Source organism: Scyliorhinus torazame, chromosome 24 (assembly GCF_047496885.1).
Source record: "Scyliorhinus torazame isolate Kashiwa2021f chromosome 24, sScyTor2.1, whole genome shotgun sequence".
In the NCBI taxonomy this organism is placed as follows: domain Eukaryota; kingdom Metazoa; phylum Chordata; class Chondrichthyes; order Carcharhiniformes; family Scyliorhinidae; genus Scyliorhinus; species Scyliorhinus torazame.
Genome location: NC_092730.1, coordinates 34162266 through 34185564, shown reverse-complemented (window position 1 = coordinate 34185564; position 23299 = coordinate 34162266). Strand labels below are relative to the sequence as shown.

General features: G+C 45.5%; 1 protein-coding gene and 1 non-coding gene across 2 annotated transcripts in view; one reads left to right on the top strand and one right to left on the bottom strand.

Annotated features, from left to right (window-relative positions):
• LOC140399999 (histone H2B-like) overlaps nucleotides 1-20027 on the top strand; it is a 66519-nt gene extending 46492 nt beyond the window's left edge. Inside the window, exon 3 of the transcript XR_011937950.1 lies at nucleotides 19773-20027. The gene's annotated coding sequence lies outside the window, so the exon portion shown is untranslated. The remainder of the gene's footprint in view (nucleotides 1-19772) is intronic.
• Nucleotides 20028-22195: 2168 nt separating this feature from the next.
• trnar-ucg (transfer RNA arginine (anticodon UCG)) lies at nucleotides 22196-22285 on the bottom strand. Its single transcript is given in 2 exon segments — nucleotides 22196-22231; nucleotides 22249-22285. It is a non-coding gene; the product is annotated as a tRNA-Arg (tRNA).
• Nucleotides 22286-23299: the final 1014 nt, after the last annotated feature.

Sequence of the window (23299 nt, the reverse complement as noted above, 5' to 3'; positions counted from 1 at the left end):
GCACTGGTAATGTCCTCAAAAAATTCCACTAAATTAGTTAGACACGACCTGCCCTTTATGAACCCATGCTGCGTCTGCCCAATGGGACAATTTTCATCCAGATGCCTCGCTATTTCTTCCTTGACGATAGATTCCAGCATCTTCCCTACTACCGAAGTTAAGCTCACTGGCCTATAATTACCCGCTTTCTGCCTCCCTCCTTTTTTAAACAGTGGTGTCACGTTTGCTAATTTCCAATCCGCCGGGACCACCCCAGAGTCTAGTGAATTTTGGTAAATTATCACTAGTGCATTTGCAATTTCCCTAGCCATCTCTTTTAGCACTCTGGGATGCATTCCATCAGGTCCAGGAGACTTGTCTACCTTTAGCCCCATTAGCTTGCCCATCACTACTACCTTATTGATAACAATCCTCTCAAGGTCCTCACCTGTCATAGCCTCATTTACATCAGTCACTGGCATGTTATTTGTGTCTTCCACTGTGAAGACCGACCCAAAAAACCTGTTCAGTTACTCAGCCATTTCCTCATCTCACATTATTAAATCTCCCTTCTCATCCTCTAAAGGACCAATGTTTACCTTAGTCACTATTTATTTTAAAATATATTTGTAGAAAATTTTACTCTCTGTTTTTATATTCTGAGCAAGTTTGCTCTCATAATCTATTTTACTCTTCTTTATAGCTTTTTTAGTAGCTTTCTGTTGCCCGCTAAAGATTTCCCAGTCCTCTAGTCTCCCACTAATCTTTGCTACTTTGTATGCTTTTTCCTTCAATTTGATACTCTCCCTTATTTCCTTAGATATCCACGGTCGATTTTCCCTCTTTCTACCGTCCTTCCTTTTTGTTGGTATATACCTTTGCTGAGCACTGTGAAAAATCGCTTGTAGGGTTGTCCACTGTTCCTCAACTGTTTCACCATAAAGTCTTTGCTCCCAGTCTACCTTAGCTAGTTCTTCTCTCATCCCACTGTAAACTCCTTTCTATCAGCACAAAACACTCGTGTTTGATTTTACTTTCTCAGTCTCCATCTGTATTTTAAATTCCACCGTATTGTGATCGCTCCTTCCGAGAGGATCCCTAACTATGAGATCCTGAATCAATCCTGTCTCATTACACTGGACCAGATCTACGACCGCTTGTTCACTCGTAGGTTCCATTACATACTGTTCTAGGAAACTGTCGTGGATACATTCTATGAACTCCTCGTCAAGGCTGCCTTGACCGACCTGGTTAAACCAAAATACATGTAGATTAAAATCCCCCATGTTAACTGCTGTACAATTTCTACATGCATCAGTTATTTCTTTGTTTATTGCCTGCCCCACCATAATGTTACTATTTGCTGGCCTATAGATGACTCCTATCAGTTACTTTTTTGCCTTACTATTCCTGATTTCCACCCAAATGGATTCAACCTTATCCTCCATAGCACCGATGTCATCCTTTACTATTGCCCAGATGTCATCCTTAAATAACAGAGCTACACCACCTCACTTACCAACCACTCTGCCCTTCCGTATAGTTTGATTTACTCGGATATTTAACTCCCAGTCGACACCATCCTTTAACCATGTTTCAGTAATGGCCACTAAATCATAGTCATTCACGATGATTTGCACCACCATCTCATTTACCTTATTCTGATTATTACGAGCATTCAGGTAAAGTACACTTATGTTGGCTTTTTTACCTCTGTTCTGAATCTTACCACCTCGATCAGTAACCTCTCCTAAGTTATATTTCCTCTTAACCTTTCTCCTGATTTTCCTTGTGGTTGAACCCATAAAGTCATGTAACAACCTGCCGCGTCGCTTACCATTCATGTTTTTACTTCCCGTTTTATTCCTTTTAGTATTCCTGGTCCTATTCACGGAGCTCCCCTCAGTCACTGTATCTTGTACTGTCGCCCTTTTTGATTTTTGACTATGGCTTCTCTGCCTTACACTTTCCCCCTTACTGCCTTTTGTTTCTGTCCCTGTTTTACTACCTTCCAAATTCCTGCGTCGGTTCCCATCCCCCTGCCACATTAGTTTAAACTCTCCCCAACAGCTCTAGCGAACACTCTCCCTAGGACATCAATTCCAGCCCTGCCCAGGTGCAGACCATCCGGTTTGTACTGGTCCCACCACCCCCAGAACCGGTTCCAATGCCCCAGGAATTTGAATCCCTCCCTCTTGCACCATCTCTCGAGCCACGCATTCATCCTATCTATCCTCACATTCCTACTCTGACTAGCTCGTGGCACTGGTAGCAATCCTGAGATTACTACCTTTGAGGCCCTACTTTTAAGTTTAACTCCTAACTCCCTGAATTCAGCTTGTAGGACCTCACCCCGTTTTTTTAACCTATATCATCAGTGCTTATGTGCACCACGACAGCTGGCTGTTCACCCCCCCCCCCCCCCCCCCCAGAATGTCCTGCAGGCATTCCGAGACATCCTTTGCCCTTGCACCAGGGAGGCAACATACCATCCTGGAGTCTCGATTGTGTCCGCAGAACCGCCTGTCTATTCCCCTTACGATTGAGTCACCTATCACTATAGCCCTGCCAATCTTCTTCCTGCCCGGCTGCGCAGCTGAGTCAGCCACGGTGCCATGAACCTGGCTGCTGTTGCCTTCCCCTGGTGAGCCATCTCCCTCAACGGTATCCAAAGCGGTGTATCTGTTTTGCAGGGAGATGACCGCAGGGGACACCTGCACTGCTTTCCTACTCTTGCTCTGTCTTTTGGTCACCCATTTTCTATCTCCTTCAGTACCTTTCACCTGCGATGTGACCAACTCGCTAAACATTGTTTTAACAAGGTTTTAGAGACAAATAGCAGAATATTGCACAATGTCAGGGTATAAGATATAGAAGCATAAGTAAACCATTCAGCCCATCGAATATGCTCCGTATTGCAATGAGATCATGCTTGACCTGATATATGACGTGTTATGACCTCATACGGTGGCACGTTATCACAGTGGTTACCTCACAGAGCGAGCGATCCGGGTTTAATTCCAGCCTTTGGTCACTGACTGTGTGGAGTTTGCACTTTCTCTCCGTGTCTGTGTGGGTTTCCTCCGGATGCTGCGATTTCCTCGCACAGTCCAAATGTGTGCGGGTTAGGTGGAGTGTCCATGCTAAGTTGCTCCTTGGTGTTCAGAAAGTTGGGTGGTGTTACAGGGATGTGGTGGGGACACAGAGGCTCTTTCAGAGAATCGGTGCCGAGTCGATGGGCAGAATGGCCTCCTTTTACATTTGAATGATTTCATGATAACCCTCATGTCCACTTTCCCGGGTTTTCATCTCTACATTTCATGATGAAACTTTAAAACCAACATTCCAACCAAGCCCCAGGTAGCAGTAACTCCGCAATGGTCGTTAATTTCCCGGCTGTCAATCATTTGGTCAGTCTGAGGAAGTCACATCCTGGAAATGTCATACATTGATCCAGTTCTAAAGTAAATTAAGTCGCTCTAGTCACTGATGACCATAGGCTGCTTTCCCCTTTGAGGGTGAGATCTGACTGGTGGTGATTTAACCTGAGGATCACCATACCTCAGGCGACGAGCAATAATAATAATAATAATCGCTTATTGTCACAAGTTGGCTTCAATGAAGTTACTGTGAAAAGCCCGAGTTACCACATTCCGGCGCCTGTTCGGGGAGGCTGGAACGGGAATTATGAGAAAGCGGGATTTTCATGATTCAGTTCTAGTATAACCGTGTGATCTGAATCTAATTTATCTGGTGTTCTCTTAGACAATCTTGTCTCACAGTGAGGCAAACCTCACTGATTGGATAGACGAGTGATCGTTCTTCAGTCTTGTCATGGCCGGACCCGCTGAATATGGAGGCACATCCTGCGTGGCAGGATTTAGCTCCAACTCAATCTATAAGTTTGTGGATGATACCACTGTGGTAGGTCGTATCGCAAACAATGACGAATCAGATACAGGAGGTAGATAAATCACTTGGTTGCATAGTGTACCTAAAACAGCCTGTCTCTAAATGTCGGAAAGATCAAGGAACTGATCATCGACGCCAGGAAGCGTTGCACAACACACACCCGTCTGCATCAATGGCTGCGAAGTGGAGATGGTGGATAGCTTTACATTTCTGGGGGTCACCATCACCAACAGTCTGTCCTGGTCCACTCATGTTGATGCAACAGTCTAGAAAGCCCAGCATCGTCTCTACCTCCTATGGAAGGAGAGGAAATTCGTCATGTCTGCATCGACTCTCACAAACGTCTACAGATGTACCACAGAGAGCATCCTATCGGGCTGCATCACAGCTTGGGATCGCAACTGCTCGGCCCAAGGTCGCAAGAAACTGCAGTGTGGTGACATCAGCCCAACGTATCACACAAGCTTGCCACCCGCACAGTGATTCTGTCTCCAACTCCCGCTGCCGCAGGACAGCAGACAACATTATCAGAGACCCTCCCGCCCAGGTTTTACCTTTTTACAGATTATTCCATCAGGCAGAAGGTACAGAAGTCTGAAGACCCGCACATCCAGACATAGGAACAGCTTCTTTCCCACAGCTACTAGACTCCTCAACAACTCTCCCTCGGACTGATCTGTTCCCTGTAAGAACACTATTCGCGACGCCCTATGCTGCTCTTGCTCATGGGTTTGCTTTGTATGGCCCCTTGTTCCGCACTGTAACCAATCACTGTTTGTCCATGTACCATTTGTCAATGTACTCTGTCGATTATACTTTTTCTGTCTACTATCTATGTAATGTGTATGTTCCCTTGGTAGCAGAAAAATAATTTTCATGGGACAATAAATCAAATCAAAGTGGTTCCTCTCTCACTATCCGATCAATTCATCTCAATCAGAACAAGACTGAATTTTGAATTCTCGCTTTTCCAACACAACTCGCTGCAATCTGGCCTGACAACTTGGACTGGATTGTCACATCAGTTACTGCAGACCCATCTTGGAAAAATGAGTCCCACTTCCGAGCAACTAGCGGATGAAAAATCGACGAGGATGGAATTCGAACGCACAGAGAATTAGCAGTCCAACGCCTTAACCACTCGGCCACCTCAACCCACAAATGCATGCGTCAAAAAGTCTTAATTCGTGTTGCATCCATGAATTGATGGAAAATATGCGCCACTTTGTCTTCACGGGTTGGTTTAGCACAGGGCTAAATCACTGGCTTGGAAAGCAGACCAAGGCAGGCCAGCAGCATGGTTCAATTCCCGTACCAGCCTCCCCGAACAGGCGCCGGACTGTGGCGACTAGGGGCTTTCCACAGTAACTTCATTTGAAGCCTCCTTGTGACAATAAGCGATTTTCATCTCATTTCATTTCATTTCAGCCCGGTGGTCAATGATAGAAATGCAGATTTTGTCAGTAAAACGAATTCCCAGCATATTCAGGGACTTTTGAGAATGGACTGATGGGAAACACTTCAATACCATGTCCAAGATGTTTCCACATAGTGTGAAAGGCCCCCGCTGAAAGACTGGAATCAACCATCATTTGACAGCAAAAGCAAACGTTCCCGGCTTCACAGAGGAATCGGTCGATCATCGGAACACACACTTCACGATGGACATAGTCTGATCATTGAGTTACAGGTATCTCCAGGAAATAGAGTATATTCTTTCAGCGAGTCATGAAAATATACTTGGAGCAGATTAATGATAAATTATTGTGTTGGGATGAGACTATTCCTGGTAGAAAGGTAAATTTTTCAGAAAGTGCCTCAATATTCAGCGGGTCCGTCCATGACAAGACTGAAGAACGATCACTCGTCTATCCAATCGGTGAGGTTTGCCTTACCATGAGACAATATTAACAGAGACAACACCAGGTTAATTAGATTCTGATCACACGGTAAATATAGAACGGAATCATGAAAACCCAGCCTTCACAAACTTGCCCCTCGCCTGGGGTATGGTGATAATGAATGGCTTAGATAGGGTGGACGTAGGGGAGTTGTTTCCATGAGCAGGGGAGACTAGGACCCGGGGGCACAGCCTTAGAATAAAAGGGAGTCACTTTAGAACAGAGATGAGGAGAAATTTCTTCAGCCAGAGAGTGGTGGGTCTGTGGAATTCATTGCCACAGAGGGCGGTGGAGGCCGGGACGTTGAATGTCTTTAAGACAGAAGTTGATAAATTCTTGATTTCTCGAGGAATTAAGGGCTATGGAGAGAGAGCGGGTAAATGGAGTTGCAATCAGCCATGATTGATTGGTGGAGTGGACTCGATGGGCCGAATGGCCTTACTTCCGCTCCTATGTCTTATGGTCTTATGATCCTCAGGTTAAATCACCACCAGTCAGATCTCACCGTCAACGGGGAAAGCAGCCTATGGTCATCAGGGACTAGAGCGACTTAATTTACTTTAGAACTGGATCAATGTATGACATTTCCAGGACGTGACTTCCTCAGACTGACCAAATGATAGACAGTCGGGAAATTAACGACCATTGAGGAGTTATTGGTACCTGAGGCTTGGTTGGAATGTTGGTTTTAAAGGTTCATCATGAAATCTAGATATAAAAACCCGGGAAAGTGGACATGAGGATTATCATGAAATCATTAAAATGTAAAAGGAGGCCATTAACAAAGAACAAAGAACAAAGAAATGTACAGCACAGGAACAGGCCCTTCGGCCCTCCAAGCCCGTGCCGACCATACTGCCCGACTAAACTACAATCTTCTACACTTCCTGGGTCCGTATCCTTCTATTCCCATCCTATTCATATATTTGTCAAGGTGCCCTTAAATGTCCCTATCGTCCCTGCCTCCACTACCTCCTCCGGTAGTGAGTTCCAGGCACCCACTACCCTCTGCGTAAAAAACTTGCCTCGTACATCTACTCTAAACTTTGCCCCTCTCACCTTAAACCTATGCCCCCTAGTAATTGACCCCTCTACCCTGGGGAAAAGCCTCTGACTATCCACTCTGTCTATGCCCCTCATAATTTTGTATACCTCTATCAGGTCGCCCCTCAACCTCCTTCGTTCCAGTGAGAACAAACCGAGTTTATTCAATCGCTCCTCATAGCTTATGCCCTCCATACCAGGCAACATTCTGGTAAATCTCTTCTGCACCCTCTCTAAAGCCTCCACATCCTTCTGGTAGTGTGGCGACCAGAATTGAACACTATACTCCAAGTGTGGCCTAACTAAGGTTCTATACAGCTGCAACATGACTTGCCAATTCTTATACTCAATGCCCCGGCCAATGAAGGCAAGCATGCCGTATGCCTTCTTGACTACCTTCTCCACCTGTGTAGCCCCTTTCAGTGATCTGTGGACCTGTACTCCTAGATCTCTTTGACTTTCAATACTCTTGAGGGTTCTACCATTCACTGTATAATATACATATTCTGCCCATCGACTCTGCACCGACCCTGTGGCAGCGTCCCTATCTCTGCACCACATCCCTGTAACACCACCAAACTTTCTGAACACTATGGGGCAATTTAGCATGGACAGTCCACCTAACCCGCACACATTTGGACTGTGCGAGGAAATCGCAGCACCCGGAGGAAACCCACACAGACACGGAGAGAAAGTGCAAACTCCACACAGTCAGTGACCAAAGGCTGGAATTGAACCAGATCGCTGGCGCTGTGAGGTAACCACTGTGACAACGTGCCACCGTATGAGGTCATAACACGTCATATATCAGATCAAGCATAATCTCATTAAAATACGGAGCATATTCGATGGGCTGAATGGCTTACTTCTGCTCCTACGTCTTATACCCTGGTATTGTGTAAATGTGTTCCGGTTCTTCTGTAAAACTCTTGTTAAAACAACACAGGCACCTCGTGTCACTGCATCTGATTATCTGGCGCAGAGAAGGTGATTGTGGAATCCATGTCGTACCCATCAAACTCTGCTACTCACCTGACTGAGATTTGTTCTGTATCTGTAAATCACAGGTAGTGTTCGCGAGTGGAGGGAACACTCTGTAACAGGTTGTGAGAGCAGAATTCCTTCATTATGAGTCAATGTCTGGGACTGTATGTGAGGGTGGGTTTCAGTCTCTATTAGACATTGGTACTGAATGTCAGTGTGGAAATCTGTCTGTATCTATCAATCATAATTATTGTTTGGGAAAAGTGAGATTAATACGTAACATCAGCACGGCTGTAACAGACAGAGAAAGACACACAGAAAAGCAGGAAGAGACTATCAGGACACACACAATGACACAGAAAAGGTGCTGAGGTGGAGAAGGCCCTGTTTGTAAATGTCTCTCCTGCTGTGTAACTGAGCTCTCTGAAATGCAACTGTTCTCTCTCCATCGTGGAACCGTGAGTCTGCCGGTGACAGATCTTCACTGTGGTTCAGTCAAATCAATCCCTGTTGTGGAAATATGATCCGTCTGAAGCAGAACATGAGACGAAATTTCAATTCCAGATTTATTAAATCTTGTCACCAAGGGTTAGTTCAGACCCCTGGATTCCCAGTCCAGCGACATAACCTTGTGTTCCTGTTATGAAGACAGTTCATTCGGCATCAATATTTCCCGATAATAATATATACGCGCCCAACGTGGGGCTCGATTAAGAGTCCCATGCTCTCCCGACTGAGCTAGCCGGGCTGCTGGTGCAGTATCTATTAAACCTCTTCTTGAAGAGAGTTGCTGCGGTGCTCATTCGGAGGGTCAGTGCTGACTCGTTGGGCCGAATGGCCTCCTTCTGCGCTGGAGATTCTACGATTCTATGATCCAAGGTGGTTGATGCGGTGGAGTTCTTCTGCCATACTGCCCACTCCTGACACCATGTAGAAATGCTGGTCTCTCAATGACTGGCGACCAAGGAGCTGTAATAAAAAATAACTGATTTAATAATTGAGCAGCTGCTCCTGGCTTGTGCTCTGACCGCGATCCGGGGAGAACTGCCGGAATCCAGACACGTGATCATTTTAATTGCGTCATCAGGTCATCATGTGACCATTCGGTCTGCACAGGTCTCCCTCTGTAATTTCTAGATTTCATCATTATAATTTTCTTCCAGACTGGGAAGTGTAGTGCTGCTGCATTTGAAAAGAAACATGAATTTCTAATATATTTCCAATTTAACTGATGTTGTTACACAAAATATTTATTCAGTGGAATTGTGCGTTTAGGGAGCTGAGATTTCCGAGTCTCTCCAAATCGAATGGTCATTTTCAACGAAAATTCAATCCCTCCACACATAAACCCCGGGGCCCCGTTGATCGTTTGAATGCAACAACTTCCTGGAGTGATTCCAGGCTGGTTTTAGAATTTTTCTATCAACCAAATTGATGTTGAATGACGCAGCTGTGATGGGCGAGTGGTTGGACTTCAAATGAAATAGGGTTTTCCCGCGCAGATTCGAATCCTGCTCGCAGCGACTGTGATTCGAAATGTTTGTTTAACTCCCCCGGGAAGCTGCCGGCTCGACAATTAATCGGAATTTCGGTTGATTGTCTGTTAACGGTGTGAACATTTATCGAATACAGTTTTTTCGAAATACGTTCTTTTTAAAAACTAAACGGGGCTGGTTTAGCACAGGGCTAAATCGCTGGCATTGAAAGCAGACCAAGGCAGGCCAGCAGCACGGTTCAATTCTCGTACCAGCCTCCCCGAACAGGCGCCGGAATGTGGCGACTAGGGTCTTTTCACAGTAACTTCATTTGAAGCCTACTTGTGACAATAAGCGATTTTCATTTCATTCTTCAATATAAAGATAAATAAGGAACTCACTCTCAAAGCAACAATAAATAAATAATAACGTTTCCTGCAGCGTTTGGAAGGAGAAGCAGGAATGGCAGCGAATGGAAACGTGGTTTGATTTCATTCAACTGAATGTATTTCAGGGGAACATGATCGAGGCAGAAATGGAACATACTTGAAATTTTTTTTCTTGTTTTCTTTCCTTTGTCTCTCTATCTATTTCTTTGTTTTCTTTTCTCTCCTCACTCCTTGTTTTTGTGCTTCTCCGGGGGCTGATTGGATACACAGTGAAACTCAGCCCCATCTCATCCCAACTCGTTTGGACGAATACGTCCTGGCGATGGACGGGCCTGAATCAGTGGAAGAATCGACAAACTATTCCATTCTTGGCTCTGTGAGAAGTTCCATTCCTGGTTGTGAGGTGTCTCTGGGATAAAGGGATCGAGAGAGAACGAGGTGACTGCAGTCTGACTCTTACTCTGAAAACCAGTTAGTGCGCCCTTGTAGAAAGTAGATGTGTCTGAGAACAGGAGGAAAGCAGATCATGGGCCTGTGACTGATTTTATTGAGCCGGACCTTGAAAAGTGAAGCAAACTTCGAACCAGTCTTCGAAGAGCGAGAAGGGATCCAGGAGTTTACAGAGAGTGCAGCTGACTGGGAGCAGAGTCGGAGGGCGAGGTCCAGTTGGTCCACAGGGCAGCTATATTCTGTAAGGTAAGAGGGGCTGGAGGCTAGGCCAGTTGCATGCTCCTCCTGTAGGATGTGGGTGGTGAGGGATACCACAGGTGTCCCCAAAGACTATACCTGCGGGAAGTGCACCCAACTCCAGCTCCTCGGAGACCGTGTTAGGGAACTGGAGCTGGAGCTGGATGAACTTCAGATCATCTGGGAGGCAGAAGGGGTTATAGAGACGAGTTAACGGGAGGTAACCTCACCCAAGGTACAGGACAAGAGTAGCTGGGTTACAGTCAGGGGAAAGAAAACAAACAGGCAGACAGTGCAGGGATCCCTCGTGGCCGTTCCCCTTCAAAACAAGTATACAATTTTGGATGCTGTTGGGGGGGATGAACTATCGGGGGAAGGTCCTAGCGGCCAGGTCTCTGGCACTGAGTCTGGCTCTGGGGCTCAGAAGGGAAGGGGGAGAATAGAAAAGCAATAGTAATAGGAGATTCAATGGTTAGGGGAATAGATAGGAGATTCTGTGGTCGCGAGCGAGACTCCCGGAAGGTATGTTGCCTCCCGGGTGCCAGGGACAGGGATGTCTCAGATTTTGTCTTCAGGAGCCTTAAGGGGGAGAGTGAGCAGCCAGAAGTCGTGGTGCACATTGGTACCAACGACATTGGTCGTAAAAGGGGTGTGGAGGTAATAAACGAGTTTAGGGAGTTAGGCTGGAAGTTAAGAGCCAGGACAGACAGAGTTGTCATCTCTGGTTTGTTGCCGGTGCCACATGATAACGAAGCTAGGAATAGGGAGAGAGTGCAGTTGAACACGTGGCTGCAGGAATGGCGCAGGAGGGTGGGCTTCAGGTATTTGGATAATTGGAGTGCATTTTGGGGAAGGTGGGACCTGTACAAGCAGGATGGGTTGCATTTGAACCAGAGGGGCACCCATATCCTGGGAGGGAGATTTTCTAGTACTCTTCGGGAGGGTTTAAACTAATTTGGCAGGGGAATGGGAACCGGATTGTTAGTCCAGCAACTAAGGTAGCCGATATTCAGGACTCCAAAGCGTGCAGTGAGGCAGTGGGGAAGGGAACACTGACAAAGGAGAGTACTTGCAGACACGGAGATGGGTTGAAGTGTATATACTTCAACGCAAGAAGCATCAGGAATAAGGTGGGTGAATGCATGGATCGGTACTTGGGACTACGATGTGGTGGCCATCACGGAAACTTGGGTAGAAGAGGGGCAGAAATGGTTTTGGAGGCCCCTGGTTGTAGATGTTTCAATAAGATTAGGGAGGGTAGTAAAAGAGGTGGGGGGGGGGCGTTTTTAATTAGAGATTGTATAACAGATGCAGAAAGGAAGTTCGAGGAGTATCTGCTTACTGAGGTAGTATGGGTTGAAGTCAGAAGTAGGAAAGGAGCTGTCTTCTTGTTGGGAGTTTTCTATAGGCCACCCAATGGTAGCAGAGATGTGGAGGAACAGATTAGGGAACAGATTTTGGAAAGGTGCAGAAGTCACAGGATAGTAGACATGGGTGACATCAACTTCCCAAACATTGAGTGGAAACTCTTTCGATCAAATAGTTTGGATGGGGTGGTGTTTGTGCAGTGTGTCCAGGAAGATTTTCTAACACAGTATGCAGATTGTCCGACCAGATGGGAGGCCATATTGGATTTGGGACTTGGCAATGAACCAGGGCAAGTGATAGATTTGTTAGTGGGGGAGCATTTTGGAGATAGTGACCACAATTCTGTGACTTTCACTTTAGTAAAGGAGAGGGATAGGTGCGTGCAATAGGGCAAGGTTTACAATTGGGAGAAGGGTAAATACGGTGTTGTCAGACAAGAATTCAAGTGCATAAGTTGGGAACATTGGCTGTCAGGGAAGGACACAAGTGAAATGTGGAACTTGTTCAAGGAACAGGTACTACGTGTCCTTGATATGTATGTCCATGTCAGGCAGGGAAGAGATGGTCGAGTGAGGGAACTATGGTTGACAAGAGAGGTTGAATGTCTTGTTAAGAGGAAGAAGGAGACTTATGTAAGGCTGAGGAAACAAGGTTCAGACAGGGCGCTGGAGGGATACAAGATAGCCAGGAGGGAACTGAAGAAAGGGATTAGGAGAGCTAAGTGAGGGCATGAAAAATCTTTGGCGGGTAGGATCAAGGAAAACTTGTGAGACATATGTGAAAGACTAGAGTGAGGGTAGGACTGATCAAGGACAGTAGCGGGAGATTGTGTATTGAGTCTAAAGAGACATGAGAGGTCTTGAACGAGTACTTTTCTTCAGTATTTACAAATGAGAGGGGCCATATTGTTGGTGAGGACAGTGTGAAACAGACTGGTAAGCTCAAGGAAATACTTGTTCGGAAGGAAGATGTGTTGGTCATTTTGAAAAACTTTAGGATAGACAAGTCCCTCCGGCCTGACGGGATATATCCAAGGATTCTATGCGAAGCATGGGATGAAATTGCAGAGCCGTTGGCAATCATCTTTTCATCCTCACTGTCAACAGGGGTGGTACCAGGGGATTGGAGAGTGGCGAATGTCGTACCCGTGTTCAAAAAATGGAATAGGGATAACCATGGGAATTACAGGCAAGTTAGTCTTACTTCGGTGGTAGGCAAAGTAATGGAAAGGGTACTGAGGGATAGGATTTCTGAACATCTGGAAAGACACTGCTTGATTAGGGATAGTCAGCACGGATTTGTGAGGGGTAGGTGTTGCCTTACAAGTCTTATTGAATTATTTGAGGAGGTGACCAAGCATGTGGATGAAGGTAAAGCAGTGGATGTACTGTACATGGATTTTAGTCAGGCATTTGATAGGTTTCCTCATGGTAGGCTTATGCAGAAAGTAAGGAGGCATGGGATAGTGGGAAATTTAGCCAGTTGGATAACGAACTGGCTAACTGATAGAAGTCAGAGAGTGGTGGTGGATGGCAAATATTTCGCCTGATCCCAGTTATCAGTGGCGTACCGCAGGGATCAGTTCTGGGTCCTCTGCTGTTTGTGATTTTCATTAATGACTTGGATGAGGGAGTTGAAGGGTGCGTCAGTAAATTTGCAGACGATACGAAGATTGGTGGAGTTGTGGATAGTGAGGAGGGCTGTTGTCGGCTGCAAAGAGACATAGATAGGATGCAGAGCTGGGCTGAGAAGTAGCAGATGGAGTTTAAACCTGAAAAGTGTGAGTTTGTCCATTTTGGAAGGAGAAATATGAATGCGGAATACAGAGTTAACGGTAGGGTTCTTGGCAATGTGGAGGAGCAGAGGGATCTTGGGGTCTATGTTCATACATCTTTGAAAGTTGCCACTCAAGTGGTTAGAGCTGTGAAGAAGGCCTATGGTGTGCTAGCATTCATTAGCAGAGGGATTGAATTTAAGAGCCGTGAGGTGATTATGCAGCTGTACAAAACTTTGGTAAGGCCACATTTGGAGTACTGTGTACAGTTCTGGTTGCCTCATTTTAGGAAGGATGTGGAAGCTTTGGAAAAGGTGCAAACGAGATTTTCCAGGATGTTGCATGGAATGGAGAGTAGGTCTTACGAGGAAAGATTGAGGATGCTCGGCCTTTTCTCATTAGAACAGAGAAGGGTGAGGGGCGACTTGATAGATGATCAGGGGAATAGATAGAGTAGACAGTCAGAGACGTTTCCCCTGGGTGGACCAAACCATTACAAGGGGACATAAATTTAAGGTGAATGGTGGAAGATATAGGGGGGATGTCAGAGGTAGGTTCTTTACCCAGAGTGTAGTGGGGTCATGGAATGCACTGCCTGTGGAAGTAGTTGAGTCGGAAACATTAGGGACTTTCAAGCAGCTATTGGATAGGTACATGTATTACGGTAGAATGATTTAGTGTGGATTAATTTATTCTTAAGGGCAGCACGGTAGCATTGTGGATAGCACAATTGCTTCACAGCTCCAAGGTCCCAGGTTCGATTCCGGCTTGGATCACTGTCTGTGCGGAGTCTGCACATCCTCCCCGTGTATGCATGGGTTTCCTCCGGGTGCTCCGTTTTCCTCCCACAGTCCAAGGGTGGGGTGCTCTTTCCGGGGGCTGGTGCAGATCGATTGGCCGAATGGCCTCCTTCGGCACTGTAAATTCTATGATTAATCTAGGACAATGGGTCGGCACATCATCGTGGGCCAAAGGGCCTGTTCTGTGCTGTAATGTTCTATCACTCACACCTTAACTATGAGGCCACTGATGAAGTCATGATGACTTCGAATTTCTCCTAAAATGCCAACTGAACACACTGACTGGCAGAATTACATTACCCAGGTGATTGGCGAGACGCATCCACAGGCTGACTTGGCGAGTGGTGAAAACTGACATCACTGCTTCTGATCATCACCATAACAGAGAGATAAATGTCACATTGTTCATTCACATTTCTGATTTATAATTGTGGGGAAACTGATGGGCTTTGGGACGCAATTAAAAGTTATTTTAACTGAGATCAAATCAGCGGCTGGCTACTTGGCCTGGGGAGACCTGTGCCACACACAGGAACAGAGACTGCAGATAGAGAATGAATCGAATATTCACATGTCACACCGGAGAACACATCGGAGAACACTTCAGCAGTCAAGGACATTCAGCCTCTGATCTCCGGGTAAGCGTTCTCCAAGGCGGCCTTCAGGCCGCGCGACATCGCAGAGCTGCCGAACAGAAACATGTAGCCAAGTTCCGCACACATGAGTACGGCCTCAACCGGGACCTTGGATTCATGTCGCATGACATTCACCCCCCACCATCTGGCCAGGGCTTGCGAAATACTCAGCAAGAGCAATGACTGGGCCCGTATGTGTTTTATTCTGTTCAGTATGAAGTCTGACAACACCAGGTTAAAGTCCAACAGGTTTGTTTCAAACACTAGCTTTCGGAGCACTGCTCCTTCCTCAGGTCCTGGTTTGTTCTGTTTGCAGTGGAGGCCAACAAACCCAAAATACCCCAATTTACCCAATGATCCCAGTACAAAAAGCAAGAGACAAAAATTGTTTCTTTTGATTTTATTTTAACAACGAAACCAAATTGAACAGGAATAAAGAAGCGCTTTGAGTTGATACAATAAGCTTCGGGAGGCAATGAGAAGCTGGTTTGAGTGAATCTTTATCGTCGGTTAGCTCGTTGGTCTAGGGGTATGATTATCCCTGAGAAAGCTTCCATTTGCGGTAAAATGCGAGAGGTCACGTGTTCAAATCCCAGACGAGTCTTGTATTTTTTTAATAAGGACAATCGATATGGTGTCATTGACTGAAATCGGGAGCAGGTTTGAGCTCCAGAGAATATATCAGTGCTGAACATGTGAAGACATGAACACGACATTTAAAGACCGTTTCACCATGGTGTCGGACTCTGAATTTATCCTCAAATATCAAGTAAAACAAACGAACGCTTGTGCATCCAGGTCGTTGGCTGAATGTAATGATTGTATGTAACCCCGATAAACCTTTGGTTTATATGCTGAACAAGAATCTTTCAATCTCCGCCTTAGAAATAATCAATGTCCCGCTTCCGTCGCCTTGTGAGGCAGAGTTCCAAAGTCGCACAACTCTCTGGGAGTGAGAAATTTCCTCATCTCCGTCCGAAAAGGGCGAAATCCTTGTTTTTAACTGCCCAGTAGTTCTGCTCTCACCCACAAGCAGTGACATCCTTTCCACGTCCACCTTGTCAAGACCATTCAAAATCTGATGTACTTCAATCAAATTAACTGTCAGTCTTCACATCTCCACTGGAAACAAGTGCAGTCTGTCTAACCTTTCCTCAATAGAAACCCCGCTCATTCCTGGCACCAATCGAGGAAACCTTCTGTGAACCGTCTCCAGCGTATTTACATCTTTCCCCAAATAAGGAAACCCAAACTGCACAGAATTAGCGAAATGTTACAGCTCCTGGAATAAAAGGGACAGTAGCAATATGGATATAAATGTGGTTGAATAATCAGAAACAGAATACAATGGTCAATCGAAACTTTTCGGACTGGAAGAAGGTTTGTAGTGTTCCACCTGGGTTCCTGCTGGAATATTTGCTTTCCCTGATATATAACAATGTGCTAGATCATGGGGCACAGGGAACAGTTTCAAAGTTTGATGATGGTACAAACTTGGAAATTTTGTAAACTGAGACGTGGACAATCTAGATAGAACTTGAAAAAACAAAAGAAGATTTTCAATCTGGAGACGTGGGAGATGATGCATTTTGGTAGGGAATATAGAATCATAGAATTTACAGTGCAGAAGGTGGCCATTCGGACGATGGAATCTGCACCGGCTCTTCAAAGAGCACCCCCATGAAGCCAACACATCCACCCTATCCCCGCATCCCAGCAACCCCATCTAACCTAAGGGCAATTTAGCATGGCCAATCCACCTAACCTGCACATCTTTGGAGGGTGGGAGGAAACCGGAGGACCCAGAGGAAACCCACGCAGACACAGGGAGAGCACAGACACTGATCCAAGCGTGATCCGAACCTGAGACCCAGCGCTTTGTGAAGCCATAGTGCTAACCACTATGCTACGGTGCTGCCATTCAAATATTTATGGGATGAAGGAGCAGAGAGAAGTGGGTGTATGTGTGGATAGATCATTGAAGGTAGCAGGACAGGTGGAGAGAACAGACAACAAAGCAGATCTTATTCTGGGTTTATTCCGAATGGAAAAGAGAACAAGAGCAAGGAGGTTATGCTGAATCTGTACAAGGAGCCAGTTAGACATCAGATGGAATATTTTGCACAGCTCTGGGAGCCACAATATTGGAAGGCTGTGGCCGTATTGGGCAGCGTGCAGAAGAGGTTTACAGGATTGGTTCCATTTATGAGGATAGATTAGAGATGTTCGGAATGTTCTCCTTCGACAGGATAAGGCTGAGGGTAGATTTGATCGAGATGTTCAAAATCATGAGCGGGCGAGGCGGAGTAAATAGAGAGAAACAGTTCCCCCGAGTTAAAAGAGCAAAAACGAGAGGGCACAGACTTCAGTTGATTTGCAAAGGAAGCAGATGTTTGAAAAATAGGCACTTTTGCACAACGAGTGCTTCGGGTCTGGAATGCACTGACTGGAAGTGTGGTGCAGGCAGGTTCAACTGAAGCGTTCAAGAGGGCATCAGGTGATTACTTGAATAGAAAACAATTGTAGAAGTTCGGGGACAGGGCGGGGAATGGCACGAAGTCGTAATGCTTGTTTGGAGACACGGTGCAAACACGATTATCCAAATTGCCTCTTTCTGCGCTGTAACCATTCTCTGATTCTGTGATGTGGTTGCACCAATTCACTGTGTCACTCAAGAATAACTCCCTTACTTTTATGTTCAACTCCTCTCGTAATAAGGATAGAATTCTACTCACCTTCTTAATTACTTGTTGCACTGACTCACTCAGTTTTCGTGATTCATGCATCAGCAAACCGAGATCCCTCGTTATTCTGCAGCCGTTGGACATCGAAGTAAAGCTCTATTTATTTTTACTCTACCTGCCAAAGCGAAACCCTGCGCTTTTTAAACATTGCTTTGGAGCTGCCAGGTTTCTGTCACTCACTCAACCTCTCTCCATCCGTCTGTAATCTGCTTCTGTCCTCTTCACAACATACTTCACTCCCTATCTTTGTGTGATTTTCAAAACTTCCCCACACAATGGGCTTTGTCCAGATATAAAATCCTGGAACAAGCAGAAAAACTCTGTGAGCCTGACGTGATTTAACACGCAGCCTTCGGATCGGCATTCAGAAGCGCTATCGGGCGCCACAAGACCTCCTGTCGAAGATTAAATTTCAATGCTGACAGATTTCCTCATTTACACCTTGATTATATTCTGTAAAGTGACGATCAGAAGAGAATCATGTAAGGAAACAGAATATTCGCTCCCTCGCTCCTTTCCCTCTTCCTGTTGATTTACATCGAATGGAAGAGTAACAGGAAAAACAAATAACCAGAGAGCAGAAACACAACATTACCCTGTGGGGTCAATTTATTCTGAAATGTGTCAATATATTGAGTGAGTGAGAAATGCTTTAGCCTTTAGAGTTCAAAATGAATCTGAATCTGATTGAATCCACGAATGATAGAGTTTTATGTCCTTTTGTTTCTAATCGGTGAGATGCTGCAAATTGTGGACCAGCAGTGAGCCAAGTACAAGGGAGCAGTTCCATCCTTTCTTTTCTTCCTTCCTACATTGTTCTCTCCGTTTCTCCTTTCTCTCCCAGATGCTAAAATGTTGGGAATTCCAATTTAATTTCCTTTTCAGGCGGTGTTTTGTCAATTCCAAACGGTATTGAACATTCCAATCGAATGGATTTGTTATTTCCCATTGTTGCTTCCTGTGTTTATTGTGTTGTATTCTCTCACTGTCTGTTTATGATCAATGTTCCGCCTCACTGTCTGTTCCTGTGAAGATCAGCGGCACCTCCCGCCTAGCAGCCTTTAAGTTGCTCTGCGCCAATCATAGAAACATAGACAATTGGAGCAGAAGGAGGCCCTTCGGCCCTTCGTGCCTTCTCTGCCATTCATTGTGATCATGGCTGATCATCCAACCCAATTGGCTGATCCCTCCTTCCCCCGCCTCCCCTCCCGTATTGTTGATTGCCTTCTCCCCATGTGCTTCATCAAACTGTTTCTTGAAAATATAGTGGTTTTGCCTCAGCAAATTGCTGTGGGAGCAAATTCCAATCTGACCAAACTCTGCGTAAAGACATTTATACTCTTCTCCGTCCAACACGGTCTACCCCATATCCTCAGACGTGACCCCTGGTTCTGAACATCCCACCATCAGGAGCATTCTTCCTGCATCAACTCTGTCCAGTCCTTTTGGAATTCGATAGGTTTCTATGAGATCCCCTCATTCTTCTGAAAGCCAGCGAATACAATCGCAACCGCCCAGTCTCTCCTCATACGTCAGACCTTTAATCCCCGGAATCAGTCTGCTGTACCTCCGCTGCGCTCCCTCTACAGCAAGAACACCCTTTCTCAGAGAAGGAGACCAAATGTGCACACGATATTCCAGACGTGGCCTCACCAGGGCCCTGGATAATTGCACCAAGAATATTCCTGCTCCTGCACTGAAATCCTCTCGCGATGAAGGCCAACATACTATTGACCTCCTTTCGCGCCTGCTGCACCTGCAAGCTCACCCTCAGCAACAGGTGTACGAGGACCGCCAGGTCTCGTCCACATTCCCCTCTCCTATTAATGGACATTCAGATGACAATCTGCCTTCCTGTTTGTGCTCCCAAAGTGTATAACCTCACATTTATACATATTATACATTCGTCTGCCATTCATTTTCCAACTCACTCAACTCATGTGGAGTTAGAGCAATTCATCCTGTCAGTTCGCATTTCATAATAGTTGGATTCCAGCTTGCGTGACTATCTGTGTGGAGTTTACACTTTATCCCCGTGTCTGCATGGGTTTTTTCAGTGTGTTCCTGTTTCGTCCCACAGTGTAGGTTGGGTGGATTCGTCATGAGCAAGTGCGGGGTTATGAGGAGAAGCGGAAGAGGGGGTCCAGGTCGAGTGCGCTTTCCGAAGTTCGGTGCAGACTCAAGAGACCGAATGTCCTGCCGGGTTTCTCTGGATAACAAATTAGAATCGTCAGAACTCCGACATTGACGGGATGTTTGAGGCGTCCGAGTGATGTCCATCATGATGCGATCAATTGTTTGTATCTTTCAGTCTTTCCTGCAGAAACATGTTGGACATGGTGTTGAAGTGTTTCCCATCAGTCCAATCAGAACAATCCCTGAGCTGACATGATGGAAATGTAATTTGCTGACAGGAACAACATTTCCAACACTTCACATCTGGCTGCACATCTGGACCAATGCACAAAGACAACCTTCTTCCGTTAGTTATTGGGGATGTTAAAAGTCCATGAGGTGGTTTGGTGAACTCAGGTTACATGGCGAGTTGGCCGAGAGGTGAAGGTGATGCGCTGCTAATCCATTGTGCTTTGCATCTGCGGGTTTGAATCCATTCTCGTCGACACGGAACTAGGATGAAGGTTAGATTCGGAGTTCAACAGGCCTGAGGAATGAATCTTCTTGCACCAATCTCTATACCGATATTCCTAATCCTCTGTCTGATAATCGATTTAAATCACGACACCAGTTTTGGGCAGGAGTTTGGCACCATGAAAACATGCGCATTCAGAAGCTCCAAAACAGACGCCAGCTTCATCTGGGGCACTGCTGGCAGATTTTGTCTTTCCAGAACCGGCCGCCCAGCCGTGAAAACAAGTTCATCAGATGATCTCATTACACTGTAAGACGTGGGAGCAGAAGTAGGTCATTCGGCCAATCGTGTCTGCTCCACCATTCAGATAGGTTTTAACTGATCTGATATAATCCTCAAACCCACTTTCCCACATCATCCCCATAATCCTTGATTTCCTTACTGATTAAAAATCTGTCTGTATCAGCCTTGAACATATTAACTGACCCAGCCTGACAGCCCTATTCGGTTACAAAAATGGTTCCACAGATACACTATAGTCTGAGAGAAGAAATTACTCATCATCCCTGGTTTGAATGGGCGGCCCCTTACTCTGAGATCATTCCCTTTGGTCCGAGACTCTCCCACATGAAGAAACAACCTCTCAGCATCCACCCTGTTAATCCCCTTGTAAATCGATTAAATCGGTGAATTTGAATGGTGGGATTTCTTACGTGTCCCAAAGTTTAGTTCAGGCCTCTGGATTCCCAATCCAGTGACATAATCTTTCATCCCTCTGGACATAAAACAGTTGATTCAGCTCATTGTTAACATCTTGGGCCAGTGGGCCCATGAATGGCAAATGGTGTTTAATTTGGATAAATGTGGGGAGATACATTTTGGTTGATCCAAACAGAGCTGGACTCGCTCAATTAATAGTAAGGAGTTGGGTACAGTTATAGAACAAAAAGATCAAGGAGTGTACAGGTCCATAGCTCCTTGAAGATAGAGTCGTAGTCGGACAAAATGGTGAAGAAGGCATTCAGAATGCTAGGTTTTATTGGTCAGAATATTGAATACAGGAGTTGAGACGTCTTGTTGAAGTTGTACAAGACATTGGTAAGACCACACACGGTATGCTGTGTTCGTTTTATGGTCACCCTATTATAGGAAGGATATTGTTAAGCTAGAAAGAGTGCAGAAGCAATTTACGAGGATGCTACCAGGACTTGATAGTCTGCGTTATAAGGAGAGGCTGGATAGGATGGGACTTTTCCCCCTGTAGCTTGAGAGGCTTACGGGTGATCTTACAGCGATCTATAAAATAATGAGGAGCATAGATAAGGTAGGTAGTCGACACATTTCCCCAAAGGTAGATGTGTCTCGAACTAGAGGGCATTTGTATAAGGTGAGAGGGGAGAGATACTAAATAGACCAGGCAGGACATTTCTTCACGCTGAGGGTGGTGAGTATCTGGGACGGGCTGCCAGAGGCAGGGGCGTGTACAATTTAATCTTTAAAAAATCAGTTGGACAGTTACATGGGCAGGGTGGATAAGAGAGGGCCAAACACGGGCAAGTGGGACTAGCTTAGTGATAGAGACTGGGCGGCATGATCAAGCTGGGCCGAACGGCCTGTTGTCATGCTGTAAACATCTATGACTCTATCCATCTTCCTGAGGACATTCGAATTTCCTCCACAGAATTGTATTGAACCGATTGATGCATAATAATTTATTCAACACTTTATCTAAATTAGACAGATATTGTGGATTCATTAGGGACTAAACAAAATATGAGAGACAATTGAATGAACAAAGTTACAAGAAATTACATTCCAAAAAATCCCAACAGTGTTTGGATGGACAGGTGGAAGTTTGAGCTGAGGAGGGAAAACTCGGCTGTCAGCAAGTTGCACCGGATTTCTGTAAAAAACGACCGCGGCAGGACTCGAACCTGCAATCTTCTGATATCATCATTGAAATACACCGAAGTCAGACGCCTTTTCCATTAGGCCACGCGGCCACTGGCTGTGATACGTGAGCTGATGTTTATCTTTTGTGAATAAATACTGCGATTCCATGTTTTTCATTTCTATTGTTTGGTGATCCGCTGTTTCCCAGATCCCAGAAAATACAAGGGCAAGCTCCAGCTGCCGGACATGGTCATTTTCAAAGTGGAAAAGCCCTTCACTCTGTGAGCTGTGAAGATTCATGGAGGCTCGGGGACTCTCAGGCCGGCCAGGGCTCTTTATCCGGCTCCATTCACAGGAAAAGTGACTTCAGTTTCCGCAATAACATCCGCTCTCTCTGAAACCCCCAAACTGAAAATCAGTCTCACCGTGAAGGTGAAGACTGCGGACTGCGGTTCCCGCCCCTGCTGTTTAATTCAGATCACTATAACTGTGTACATTGAGCAGAAAGAAATTGCAGTTGTTTGTAAACATTTCTTACTGAACTCACTGTCATTCTGCATTAACAGGACGAGTTTGAGTCTCGTGATATTTGATCCGATATTAAACCTTGCAAAAATATAAACTGAGCAGGTAAATCAGAAATATCCGGAAAAGATTATTTGAATTGCGCTTTTGAACGGAGTCATTTCAAAAACATTCCAACACAGAGAGAAATTCCTGGAACCAGCTGCAGAAAATCTCCGGGAGCCTGACGTGATTTGGACGCAACCTTCTGATGTGGAGTCAGACGCGCTACCTTAGCGCCAGAAGCCCAAGTTCTAATAACTGAACCTTTCTCCTCAGAGATTTATTTTTTATTTACACTTTGACGGCACACTGTAAATCAGCACCTGTGCGAAAGAAACTCAAAGAAGTCTGATTGAGGGATACTAAAGGGCCCTGAAGTAAAGCAGCTGTATCACGTGGTTAAGGTGATGCACAATAATCCATTGTGCTCTGTACACGTGGCTTCAAATCCCATCCTCGTCTGTAACGTGTCTGTTGTGTCTCTGGTTAACTTGATGTGGGTGAAGTGAAAATGCTGTGATTTTTAGCTTTTGTTTGAGGCCTTGGGTGGTGAATAG